This window comes from Rousettus aegyptiacus, unplaced genomic scaffold (genome assembly GCF_014176215.1).
Source record: "Rousettus aegyptiacus isolate mRouAeg1 unplaced genomic scaffold, mRouAeg1.p scaffold_m13_p_1, whole genome shotgun sequence".
NCBI classification, from domain to species: domain Eukaryota; kingdom Metazoa; phylum Chordata; class Mammalia; order Chiroptera; family Pteropodidae; genus Rousettus; species Rousettus aegyptiacus.
In genome coordinates this window covers 96,537,821-96,552,282 of record NW_023416284.1, presented here as the reverse complement: position 1 = coordinate 96,552,282, position 14,462 = coordinate 96,537,821, and the positions used below count along the sequence as shown (strand labels likewise).

The following is a 14,462-nucleotide window of genomic DNA, read 5'->3' as shown; positions in this document are numbered from 1 at the left end:
TCACTAAAATATACATGGGTCAAAACTGGACATGGTAATTTCAGATCAATTGTCTTGTAGCCATTAACCACTACCTGAATAAATGACTCCTGCATAGAGATGGTTAAACCTTTTACCAGACCACAAGTCGAATGATTTTACTTTTGAAAATGTAAGCTTTGTATAAGGTAAAGACTGATTTTATTAATTGAATCTTTATTTAAGACATCTTTCATGATGCCAGAATATTTTTAATTTAATTGTGTTTTGGGAAACAACTTATTAGCACCTGTTGAGGTGATGGTGAAGTCTAGAAAACCCCCTAATAAATAACTAGAAAGTTGCAGTACCTACCAATTCATTAGCAAATACTAGGGTTTTGGGGGGTACTCCCTTTTGTTGGAAGACAAAAGCAAGTAATTAAGGAATGACTACAGAAATGGGTAATGTACCAAGTAAACTTAATAGACAAGGAACATCAAAGACATAAAGTTTATTAAATGTCTGCACCAATAACCTAAAGCAAGACCAGGTTGATGTTTGAGGGTTATGAAGCAATGTATTCCTCCAGAAGTAAATACCATGCCACAGTCTTGTAAGAATGAAAACAAATGTCATGGAGAGGCTTCATGAAGAGTTGGCTTCTCCTCATCCCCAGTGAGATGATTAGAACAAAAACTTTGTTAACTCTCAGAACAGAGGTAACATCACATGCAAAAAGGGGTCTAACACCTGGGAGGTCAGACATCCTCTCCACTAGGGGCAGAGCTGAATTGGGGAAGCCTTTGGCCAAACAGCCACTAACCAGGGTGTGATGGTGACTCCATAGGCAGTCTCAATATGACAATAGTGGCAATAACTTTCTGCTATTGTTACTGGAGGAAGAGGATGGATTGAAGAGGAAGGAGTTCATTGAGAGTCAGCATTAATTCAAATGGCTGCCAAAGCCCCGAAGCTATTCAGATGCTAAAGAAAAATCCAAGGATGCTGATTCCAAGAGAAATCCATTGAATAGAAGGGTTTAATGGTGAGGGAAACAGCAGATTTGGCAGTAGTCTGCCAATAGGAAGTTGGCAACCTTTAAATTAGAATTCTGGGTAATAAATAGTGAAGATTGCATTATAAAGATTAATATCCCCAAGCCACAGCTCCAGTTGATCTCTCTCTTCCTCACTCTCACTCAAAAACCTCTGAGGGCTACCCAATGCCAAACAAAAATATTCATGTCCCTTGGCCTAACATTCAAAATTCTTTCTCCATGTCAATATAATTATATTAACATTCACATACTTATATGGGGGATTGGGTTGCTCGTCTTAAAACAGAGAGATAAAAATAATCATATTGTGTACATTCCTCTGTATCCTGCTTTTCACTGCATCCAGAATTTCAAATATGCATATCTATATATATGTATATATGTGTGTGTGTGTGTGTGTATATATATATATATATATATATATATTCCTCAAAAGCAAATAGGTATCTATATTTCATTTTTTAAAAGGCTACATAATTTTCTAGAGCATAGCCTTATTACAATATTTACGATCATTTCCCAGTTGACAGGTATTTGCTTTATTTCCACCTTTCTGCCACATAAACTGCTGCAGTAAACACCCACATATTTATATCTTTATATACTGATGCTTTTACTTCTATGGGAACTTTTCCTAAAAGGACCAGATAGTAAATATTTTAAGCTTTGTGGGCTTCATATGGTCTTTGTTGCATATTCTTCTTCTTTTTTTTTTTACAACCCTATAAAAATGTAAAAACCATTCTTAGCTCACAGTCCAAAGCCGTACAAAAACAGACCGCAGGACAGAATGGCCCGCCAGCCCCAGTTTGCCAATCCTTGGAATAGAGTCCCAAGAGTAGGATTTCTTCCTAAGTATATTATAATTTTTGCCACTTTTGTGAATGGAATATTTTTCCATTTCCTGAGATAGAAAAAAAATATATTGTTTTAAAAATATTTTTCTTGTACTCATCTATCTTACCAATTCTTTTTTAATTTTAGTGGTCTTTTTCTTGCTGTTGGTTCTTGAGTTTTCTAAACTTGGATTATATTCATCACAAGAGAAAAGTATTTTTTCAATATTTACACTTAGTTTTTTATTTTCTTGTCTTACTGCATTCATTAGAGCCTCTGAGTCACTATTAACTGATAACAGTAACAGCCTCTTCTTCCTTATTCCTGAGTTTAATGAAAATGGCTTGAAATTACACAATTTAGAATGACTAAAAACATCATATGAACATGATAAGTATTGTATTACATCACCCAAGTCCAGGCTGTTAAAATCCTGTAATGTGAATTTGATGTGAGGCAGATCTAAATTGTTCTACAGGCAAGAGGGTTAATGGAGAGAGATTCAGTGTGTGAGAACTGGCCTGGTTGGTAAAACATAAGATCACATAGGCACAAATGTCTGAGGTTTGATAAGGAATTAAGTACAATACAAATAGAATCAACTAATGAGCTGGATGAAGAAGAGCGATTGAGTCTGCCTATATAATAAGAAAGGAAATTAAGCAAATACTATAAATGCAACTTTGAAGCCCTAACTGTACAACTGACCAGTGAGATGAACATATTGTTGTTTTAAAAAAAAAGTGTGAGGTTCCAGTTTTGGACGAAGTGGAATAATCATACTTCATCCTGTCTCTCCTACTGAAGACAAATATAAACTATAGACAGGCCACATGGAACAGCTATCTCAGAACTCCAAAAAATAAATGGTAGCAGGAAGCTTAGGAAAGGAGACTAGAATTGAAAGTCAAAGTACTATCAAATCGGTACACCCAGAAAATCTTCTGATGGCAGTGACAGCAGCAACAGCCCTACAGAAGTCTAAAACTCTGATAGAGGAGATTCTTTCATTCCAGGCTAAGGGGCCATGGTACCAAAAACATGGGAAGACTTTCCATTGCTTTTTCCCCTCTGTTCTCTTACTACTTGGTCCCAGATACATACATAGTTATAGATATGGTATGGCAGGATTGAGGAGTCCAGAAGTAGGGCCTCGGGGAGTCATAATCTGTCAGGTAGAGCATAGAAAAGAAGGAAATCAAAACAATTATTCCATAAAGTTGTTTACATAAACTCCTGTGCTCACTTTCAAGCTGAGCTAAAGCACATACCAAAGGTTCTGACAACCCTGCTATAAGGTAAACCAATACCCAGGTCCCATACTGGCCACTGGCTGACACACAAATGGGACGAATTTGCATGGCACTGCAAATCCTTCGAAAACAGAGCTGACATTGGAACCACAGCCCAAAGAAGGCTTATTGGAATACGCGACCTGAGCCTAATAAGATTGATTGTCTGCTAAAACAAACAAACAAGTGAAAATCAGCAGTCTTCTTAGGATTTAAACAAGACCCTGAAAATGTTCAGGGTGTGATCCAAAATTACTTAGTATAAGAAGAATCAAGAAAATCTCAACTCACAATGGAAAAGATAATCAATAGGTACCAGCCCCACCATGGCACAGTGTTAGAATTATCAGACACGGACAAAGTGACTCTTAAAACTATACTTCAAGAAATAAGGAAAACGCTCTTGAAACAAAATGAAAGGTAGAAAGGCTCAGTAAAAATATCAAAAATGTAAAAGAGAACCAAATGGAAAATTACAATCAAAAAATAAAATAGCAAATGGACCCAAGAGAAGAATGGAGTTGACAAAGGGAAGAGTTAATGAACTTAAAGAGAGAATAGAAACTATCTAATCTGAACAACAAAGAGGAAAAAATATTTTTTAATGAACATATCAATTGATTGTGATATAAGAGTGGAATCTGAGAGGCTCTAGTTACACTTAGTCAATGGCAGGTACTGCAAAAGTGATGTGTTATGGATTTTGTAGAATTTGAAGAAGCAGAGCAGGCAGTGTAGGGGGTTAAATTGAAAGAAAGAAGAAAAATGGACCAGCATTTTGAAGGGAAGGATGAATCAAAATAATAATTTGTGATAGAGGGACTTTTACATATCTAGTTCAAGTTTTCCCAAATCATATCAGCCTGAGATGAAATGGTACTCAATTTAGCTCTCTTTCTTATCTCTTATTCTGGGATCTTCAGGCCTCTGAATATCCCCTTCATTAACTTTAAGAGTCCAGAGAGAGTATTTTACATTTGCACTTAACCAAGGTTTCTCAGCTCATACCATGGCCACTCTTCTCCAGCTCTCCTGCTCTAGCTTCCTTCGTGCCATCTGCTACCCAAACAAAGCGAGGGTGCCTTACCTTCATCCTCTGATGTTAGTCTCCACAAAGCCAGTTCCAGTGTTTGTGCCAGTGGTGTCTACATTGCTTCTTGAGGCGGCTGTCTCCTACTTCTGGTACAGCCTCTTGGTACTGTAAAAGGACAGGTTCTAGGTGCCACTGCTACCACTATTGATATCCTGGAACCTAAACATTTTAATGGCACCGAAATTATTTGACATTTACATCAATGAAAGACACAGAAAAGAAATGCTTACCAAAATTGCAAATTCATACCACAATCTTAATTTTGTAAATATTTATTACATGCAAAACTTCAGACACTGGGACAGCTGCCGGGGATAAAAAAATGAATTGCAAATAAAATGCTTTAGAAGACCGTCCAAATGAAGAGAACTGAACTATTGGTTAAAACAAACAAGATTAAATGTAATAAGAATAAAAATAAAGTCCTTCTCTTAGTATTAAAAAATCAACATCTTAAAAGTTACCCAGATTTGAAAGGAAAAAGTAAAATTATCTCTATTCATAGATGAAATGATCTTGTAGATAGAAAATTCTAAGGAACTCAATTAAAATACTATTAGAACTAATAGAGTTCGGCATGGTCGCAGAGTATAAGATTATATACCAACAAAATCAATTGTATTTCTTTGCAATAAACAATCTGAAAAGAAATTAAGAAAACCACTTATTCTGGTTATCATATTGCAATACATACAAATATTGATCATTATGTTGTTGTATACCTAAAACTAATAAAATGTTATATATCAATTATACTTCAGGTTTTTTAAAAAAGATAATTTAAATACACATTTCTCCAAAGTTATATATAAATGATCAATAGGTAGATGAAAAGATACTCAACCTCAGTCTTCAGGGAAAAGCAAATTAAAAACGCAATTAGGTACCACTTCACACCCTCTACAATGGCTGTATCAAAGACTCAAGCATCGAAGAGGATGTAGAGAAATTAGAACGCTCATACTCTGCTGGTATGAATTTAAAATAGTGCAGTGACTTTGGAAAATAGTCTTACAGTTCCTCTAAAAGTTAAACATAGAGTTACCATATGACCCAGTAATTATATTCAAGGTATATAACCAAAGGAATTGAAAAGATATGTTCACACAAAAACCTGTACATGAATGTTCATAGCAGCATTCTTCACAATAACTAAAAAGTGGAAGTAACCCAAATGTTCACCAATTGATGAATGTATAAGTAAGATGTGGTATATTCATATAATGGAATATTCAGCCTCAAAAAAGAATGAAGCACTGATACATGTTACAACATGGATGATCCTGGAAAACATAGTGCTTAGTGAGAGATGCTAGTCACAAAAGACTATGTATGATTATATTTATACAACATGTCCCAAAGAGGCAAATCTGTGGAGAAAGAAAGTGTGTTGGTGATTACCTGTAGCTAGGGAGTGTGAGTGGGGAAGTAGCTGTCAATGGGCATGGGATTTCTTTTGGGGGGGGGGGTATGAAAATGTTCTAAAATTATATTGTGGTTATGGATAACAACACTGTGAATATACTACATTGCTATGTGTAATGTAAATGAGTGAGTTTTATAATATATGAATCAAATCTCAAAGCTGGTTTTTGAAAATGAATAGAGCCACAGGTACCTGTGGAACAACAAAAAAAGTTTAGCATTTGTTTCATCAGAGTCCCGGAAGGACAAAAGAGTGTGATACGGTAAAAATATCCGAATAAATAAAGAATAAAAACTTCCTAAATTGATGAAAGACAGCAGATCATGCAAAGAAATTCACATTTAGACATGTCATAATAAAACTGCTAAAAACTTAAGACAAAGAAAAAAATTTTTAAAGTCGCCAGGGTAACAATTATTCAAATGATTGTGGATATCACATCGGAAACCATGGAGGCCACAAAGAAGTAGAACAATTTTTTTTAAGTACTGAAAGTAAAAAACTATCAACTCAGAATTCCATATCAAGCAAAAATATCCTTTATGAATGAAGAAGAACTAAAGACATTCTCAGAGGAAGGCAAATTAAGAGACTTCTGGTCAGCTGCCAGAAGACATGCTCTAAAAGAAATGCTAAGGAAAATTCTTTAGATAAATGGTAAATGCTATCAGAAGGAAACTTAGATCATCAAAAATAAAGGATCTCAACCAAAATGGTATATATCTGAATAAATTAAGTCTATTATTCTCTTACATTATTTTTAAAATTGATGATTATCGAAAGTAAAAATTATAACATTGTCTGATGAGATTTTCGACATATATACATGTAACATATATGGCAACTACAACATAAGATAAGAGGGTTGAGACCTATGTGGTGGTAAGTTTCCTAGTGGTAAAATATTAACTCTAAGTACACTTGGAAAATTTAAGTATATTTTATAATCCCTAAAGGAACCACTTAAAAACTACAAAGAAATATAATCAAAAATTTAATCAGTAAATTAAAATTCTAAAGACACTCAATTAAATTGAAAGATGGCAAGAAAAAGAAAAAAGTGTTTCCAAAAAAAAAAAAAAGAGAAAGAGAAAACAAATAAGAAAATGGTAGACCTAAATCTAAACATAACAATAATTATATTAAATACAAACAGTCTAAATATATCAATTAAAAGCCACAGATTGGGGGGAGAGGGGGTGGGGGGATGGCATAGATGATAGAGACTCTGTTCATCCCTCTGATAACCAAATCAAAGTTGTGACAGAAACAAGGAGCAAACAGCAAGGAAAAATACCTGGGATCTAGATGAACGAGACATACAACTAGGGAGAAATCTAAGAAATCACCCTGCAATGGCAGAAGGTAGGACAGGGTGAGGACGCAAGGCTGCCTGGCCTAAGTGGCTGAGTGGGACAGAGGCTGTGGCAGCATCAGCTGCAGACGCCTCTTAAAGGCTCTGTGGCCGCAAGTGGAATTCCGCAGTGAAGGACCTGCTCGCTCTGAGCACCAGTGCCCATTTGGCTGCACAAGGACCCTGAGTTGTTGGAGTGAGGGCCTTGGCAAGGCTCTCTCCCCCAGGAAGAAGTGCCAGTGGTATCCATTGTACATCTGTTGAGCTCTCCTCATCCCAGTGCTCAGTCTCAGCACTGCCATAGCACAAACGCCATCAAACTGGATAACAGAGGTTGCTCCGCCCAGAGGATTCTCTGAAACGCTGCCTCCTCCAACTTGCAGCCCCACCCAAGCCACATCCAGGTGTATACTCTTCGAGTCAAACTCACACTGGTGGCAGCTGGCCTCGGTTTCTGGTGTGGCCTTTTGAAGTGACTATAAGCACAGCATCTGTGGATTGCTGGCTGAATCTTAACAGGTGGCCCCAGAAGGGCACAGGATGGGGCTAAATTTGGCCTGCAGCTGAACCCCTCTCAGGACTGTACCACTGGACACCTACTCCACAAAGCCATGCTAATAAGACCGGGAGACTTAGAAGCTTTGCCTAGTACATAGAAACAGACACTGAAAGGCTGCCAAATGGGAAGACAAAAAAGCAGAAACCATATAAGAGAACAGAACAGAGATCTAGGAATAATGGAGTCAAGCAATCTAACAGATGCAGAATTCAAAACACTGGTTATAAAGATATTCAATGAACTTTTGGGAAGCATAGATGAATTCAGTGAGAACTTCAAAAAAGAGATAAAAACATAAAAGTGGAAATGGAAATTATAAAAGAGAACCAGTCAGAAATGAAGAACACATCATCTGAGATGAGAAGTATATTAAATGGAATAAACAAAGTGAATGAAGAAGACGATCAAATGACCTATTATAGAGGATGGGAAAGCCAAAGACAATCAGAATGGCAAGAAAAAAGAAGCCAAGACTATAATAAAAATTTAAGGAGCCCATGGGACACTATTAAAGGTAAAAATATCTGTGTCATCAGGGTACCTGAAGGAAAACAAGATGTTGAACAGCTATTTGAAGAAATAAAAATGGAAAACTTCTCTAACCTGATTAAGGAAATAGACATAAAACCTCAGGATGCTCAGAGAGTCTCAAAAACCAGGAACCCAAAGAGGACCACACCAAGACACATCATAATTAAAATGCCAAAGGTTAAATACAAAGAGAGAATCTTAAAAGCAGCAAGAGAAACATAGTTTGTTACCCACAAGGGAGCACCCGTAGACTGGCAGCTGATTTCTCAAAAGAAATTATTCAGGACAGAAGGCCTTAGCAAAAAAATATTCAACAGGATGAAGACCCAAGATCTACAACCAAGAATACTTTATCCAGCAAAGCTATCATTTAGAGTTGAAGGATAGATAAAGAGCTTCCCAGACAAAAATAAGCTAAAGGAATTTATCATCACCAAGCCAGTATTACAGGAAATGTTGGAGGGACTTCTTTAAGAAGAAAAAACATGTATCAAAATTAGGAATAAAGAATGGTAATAACTACATTCCTATCAACAATTACCTAAAATGGAAAAGAATTAAGTGCTCCAACCAAAAGATAGAGTGGCTGAATGGATAAGAAAATAAGATCCCTACATATGCTGCCTATAAGAGACTCACTTCAGATTAGAAGACATATACAGACTAACACAATGGGCATTGAAAAAGATGTTGCCTTGATGGACCTAGAGGACATTGCACTGAAAGAAATGAGTCAGATAGAGAAAGACAAATATTGCATGATTTCTTGTACATGTGGAATTTGAAGAACAAAATCAAAAACAACAACAACAAAAGTAGAAATAAACTTATAGATACAGAGAATATTTTGAGGGCTACTAGATGGGAGGGGTTAGGGGGGAAAAAGGGCAATGGGATCGATAGGTGGATGGCTGCAGAGTAGACATGGGGATGTAGAGTATAGCATGGGGAAGATGGTTAATAATGTAAAAATAAATATGTGGGAGAGAAGAGGGGTGCTAGATTTGGTGGGGTGATCACTTTGTGAGTTGTATGAATCTCTGATCAATATGCTGTACAGCTGAGGCTGTTGTATGCCAACTATAATTGAAAAAAATTCATGAATTATACAGTGTAAATGCAGGCAACTAGTTGTCTATTATATGTCAATAAAGACAGAAAAAAAAAGAGAACATAGGGAGAGAAGCAGGTTAAAAAAAAAAAAAGCCACAGATTGGCAGAATGGATTAAAAGACCAAACCACATGCTGTCCACAAAAACCCTACTTTAGATATAATGATCTAGATAAAGTATAAGGATGAAAAAGTATATACAAATACAAACCAAAGGGAACCAGACAAAGTAGACTACAGAGCAAAGAAATAACTAAGGATAAAAAGGAAGATGGCATGATAATAAAAAAGGCAATTCACCAAGGAGTCCTGGCAATCTTAAATGTGTATGTAGTTAAAAACAGAAATCTAAAATATGTGGAGCAAAAACTGATACAACTGAAAAGAAAATTACACAAATTCACAATTATCGTTAGAGACGTCAGTCCTCTCTAAGTAATTAATAGAAAAGTACCTATAAAATTAACAAGAATAAAGTAAACAGCACAATCAACCACCAAAATCTAGTTGACCTTTGTAGAACACTTTACCCCAAAATTGCAGAATATACATTGTTTTCAGGTGCACATGAAGCATTCACCAAAACAGACCAAATTCCTGATTATAAAATAAAAACTAACAAATTTAAAAGTATTGAAATAATCCAACACATGATTTCTAACAATAATGGAATTAAACTAGCACTCGATAAGAGAAAGAAAATGGAAAATTTCAAAACACATTTCCAAATAACCTATGAGTCAAAAAGAATGTCTCAAGAGAAATTAGAATATTTTCAACTGAAGAAGATAAAAATGAAACACATTAAAATTTGTGGGCTGCAATTGAAGCAGTACTTATATGGAAATTTATAGTACTAAACACTTATACTGAGGGAAAAAGGGATTTAAAATCAACAACCTTAGTTTTCACCTTATGAAACTAGAAAAAAAATGTAAAAATAATTTCAAAACAAGCAAAAAAAGGAAACAATAAATATAAGAGCAAAGAAAACAATGAAATTGAAAAAGAGAAATGCAAGAAAGAAAATAAATGAAAATCATTGAAACCAAAACTTGTTCTTTGAAAAAGTCATTAACATTGATAAACATGTAGCCAGATTGACAAAGAAATAAAGAAAATACGCAAATAACAATAATAGACTGAAAGAGGGACATCATTACAGACATTGAAAGGCTAAGGGATTATTGCAAACAAGCTATAAATTTAAAAATTTAGATCAAATGAACAAATTTTTTGAAAGCCACACACTACCAAAACTCACTCAAGGAGAAACAGATAAACCTAAATGCTTCTGTATCTATCGAAGAAATTAAATTCATAGCTAAGGGTCCGAAAAAGAAATTTATAGGCCCAATAGTTTCACTATAGAATTCTACCAAACATTTAAAAAATAACACCAATTACACGCAATTTCTCTTTCTGAAAATAGAAGAGAGTACACTCCCAACACATTTTATGAAGCCAGTGTTTATCCTGATCCCAAACCAAATAGACCTCATAAGAAAACTGTAGACTAATATATCTCATAAACATACATTCTAAAATACTAGTATATTAAGTCAGCAATATGTAAAAAGAATAATACACCACAATTAAGTGAGGCTTATCTCAGGAAAACAATTCTAGTTCAGTATTCAATCAATATAATCCACCATATTACCAAACTAAGGAAGAAAAAACACATGATCATATCTTTTGATACAGAAGGGTATGTGACAAAATTTAACCTTCATTCACAATGAAACCTCTCTCAAACTGGAAATGTAGGGAAACATTTTTAACCTAATGAAGGGCATCCATTAAAAAGTCAGAGCTAACATCATACTTAATGGTGAATGACCTAATGCTTTTTCTCTAAGATCAGCAACAAGACAAAGTTGCCAACTCTCACCACTCCTACTTAACACAATATTGAAAGTTCTAACTAGTGCAATTAAGCAAGAAAATATATAAGAAGTATAGAATTTGAAAGAAAAAAATAAAACTGTCTCTGGTAATACATGATATATTTGTCTACTTAGATAATTCCAAGAATCTACAAAAGAGCTCCTAGAAGCAATCAAAGAGTACAGCAAGTTTGCAAGATACAGGGCCCACACACAAAAATTAATCATACGTCTATATACTAGTAATGAACAATTGACAGCCAAAACTAAATATTTATTATTCAATACTCTAAAATGTATAATATAGTTATAGAGCATATATATGTACATATACATATAGAAAGTATTAATATGTAATTTATAGTAATTTAAAAAATAGAAACATCAAGGTATAAAATAGTAAAACCTGTGGAAGGCTTCCATGCTGAAAACTACCAAATTCTATTGAAAGAAGTCAAAAAAGACATAAAGAAATGGTGACATACTATGTTCAATGATATAGATATAGGAAATACATTATGATTTTTAGATTTAATAGATTTCTAATCAAAATCCCAGCATAATTTTTGTTGCTATAGAGAAGGTGATTCTAAAATGTATTTGGAAAGGCAATGGAATTAGAATGAGAACAATTTTATAGAAGAATAACGTTAGAGACTCATACCACCCAATTTTAAGATTTACTATAAGCTGCTAGAATCAAGACAGTGTAGATATTGGCAAAAAATTAGACATGTAAGTCAATGGAACAGGTTAGAGGGTACAAAAGATGGGGTGGTGGGGAGCTAAAGTGTCTGGTGATCAAAAACTTCACCAAAGAGGATGTACAGATAGTAAATGAGTACTTGCAAAGATATTTAACATCATTAGCCATTAGAGAAATGTAAATTAAAACAATCACTGCATCCCAATTAAAGTAGCTTCAAATTTTGAAAAAAAATACCAAGTGCTGGCAAGGATGTGGAGCACCTAGAATTTATATATTGCTAGTGAGAATGAAAAATGGTGCAGATACTTAGAAAACAACTTTGCAGTTTCTGAGAAAGCTAAACATAGACATATCGTATAACCCAGCTATTTAGCCTAGAGAAAAAAAAGAAACATGTTCTCACAAAACCTTGTACACAAATGTTTATAGCAGTTCTCATAATCACCAAAAATGAAAAAAAAAGTCCTTCAATGAGTGAATGGATAGACTGTAATACATACAATAGACTACTACTCAGAAATAAAAAGAACAAGCTGCTGATACATCTGACGAAACCTCAGAGGCATTGTAGTGAGTGGAAAAGCCAGTCTCATGAAGCCAAACTCAACCTGATACCATTTATATGACACTCTGAAAAAGACAAAAACTGCAGTGATGGTGAGCAGGGGTGGGGGATTGTGTGACTCCAGCAGCACAGGATGAGGGAGTTTAGGGGCAATAGAACCTTTGGGAATCCTGATTGTGATGGTGGTTACACAAATCTACACACCGTTAAATCTACTAGAACTCCCCATGCATGTGCATGCACACACATGCACAACCAAGTCAATTATACTGAATGTTAATTTAATAATTAAAAATGATATTAAAAAATAAAACTATGAGTCCACTAAAGAAAGAAGACAGGAAGGAATATTAAACAACATACTTCATCTATAATTTTGGAATGAATCTCATGTAGAAGATAGAATTTTGTTTTAATTTCTCTAGAGAGAGTGCCTTAGACAACTGTGTGTGTGTGTGTGTTAAGGATACAGACTTGGTGAGTTATTTCAGACTTAACACAGTAGGAGCCTTTACCACAGTTTTTCCTTAGTTTGGGCAGGGCCATCAAGAGTGAGAGAGTAGGAAATTGAAGTCTTTTATGATCAAGAATTCTGGCGGAAACTCCAGGTCTTATGATGTAGTCATTTGGCAATTATTGTGCCTTTATTAAATTCAAGGCCCTGGATGGGGGACACACAAATCCCTAGAAGAGAGTCTCTGCCTCAGGATACTTATAAACTCATTGAGAAGTAAGACAAAGAAGACTTTCGGGGTTAGGCCCTGCAGTTACTCTGCAGAGCCCCCTAATAAACCAGACAGCGAGGGCTTCTCAGCCAGGCCTTGTTGGTGGAATAGTAGGTTACCACAAATAAGCATCCTGTAGAAGATTTGGGAACATTTCTTCAGAGATAATCATCTATAATACAATTTCCTCTTCTATGGTCAACCCAGCATAATCTATGGGTTTCTTAAACGTGCCTCAGGAGATCTCCTGATCTCTGTCCCACTTCAGACAATTTGCTTATTTTTCAGTCTCTCTCCACAAAGCAAGCTTCCCCAAGCCAACAATGCCTTTTCCCGATTTTCTAAACAGCTGCAAGGTTCTGCCGGACATAGTACAGAGTGAGGAAAACAGGCTGAAGGATCCAGGCTAAGGAGGATGTATGTCTGCATTGTTCTTAAGATAAGTTGTTGAAATAGCTTGAGCCCTTCACACCCCAGATGGGTTGGTTGAAGTAGCCAGGGTTGGTTGAAGTAGCATTTGCCATCATAGCAACAAAGGTTGAAGTGGTCACCTTTCCACTTCACCAAATGAAAGCTGATCTCTATGAAAAAGAGTTAAGGAGTTTCTGATGTCAGAGCTTCACTTCCAAGGTGACACCCCCAAAAAGGGAAACTGAGGCAGAAAGAGAGAGAGTAGCTCACCCCAGCATTTGGAATGTGAGCCAAGGTCTGGGCAATCTGGTTTCTATTAAAATATGGTCAGTAGAAAACTAGGAGCTGCTATAGTTATTACCATCTGCTAAGCCAGAAAATAAACCAAGCCCCCAAAATACCAGCCAGGCCTATAAGAAATCAGGCAATGGACTGGCTAGACTATTTCATTTCCTCTGCCTCTCTTTTGTTGGCTTGGTTGCCAGGGAATTAGCTGTGTTTGTAAGAGACTATATTAACCGAGGAGGTAGTAATCTTTTTAAGACAAGGAGAATGAAGAACAAGAAATGAAGGATAGAGCAGATGCTGTCAGAGTTCCACTCAGATCCCCTCTGCATACCATGTGTGTACACACTAGCACGAGTCCCTCTGCTAGCACCTTTCGCTCTTCCTCAGAGCCTTCTCCAGCCATCCAAGGGATGCACCTAGAGCAGGCTAGTGCTAGGGAATTTACACCCTCAGCCCCGCCCACCTCAACCAATGACTGTTGGAGGTTGGTATATACATACCCCCCTCCCTCACCTTCAGGAGGACGACTCGGTGGTATGTATCCTACACTGTCTTCCAAAGGTCTCCAGTGGGATTGAGTTCCAGTTGCCCACAGTGGGAGCTAGGGCTCCTTTACTGGCTGCCTTCACTCCCTGTCTCACTTCCACAATTTC

The 14,462-nt window shown here is 36.1% G+C and overlaps 1 protein-coding gene and 1 long non-coding RNA gene across 9 annotated transcripts in view; one reads left to right on the top strand and one right to left on the bottom strand.

The window, feature by feature from the left end:
- The window catches only part of KIF6 (kinesin family member 6), a 353,330-nt gene that overhangs the window by 279,352 nt on the left and 59,516 nt on the right, over positions 1–14,462 (top strand). The gene's annotated exons all lie outside the window — the stretch shown is intronic.
- LOC107515464 overlaps positions 1–14,462 on the bottom strand; it is a 76,872-nt gene that overhangs the window by 61,661 nt on the left and 749 nt on the right. The window lies entirely within an intron of this gene.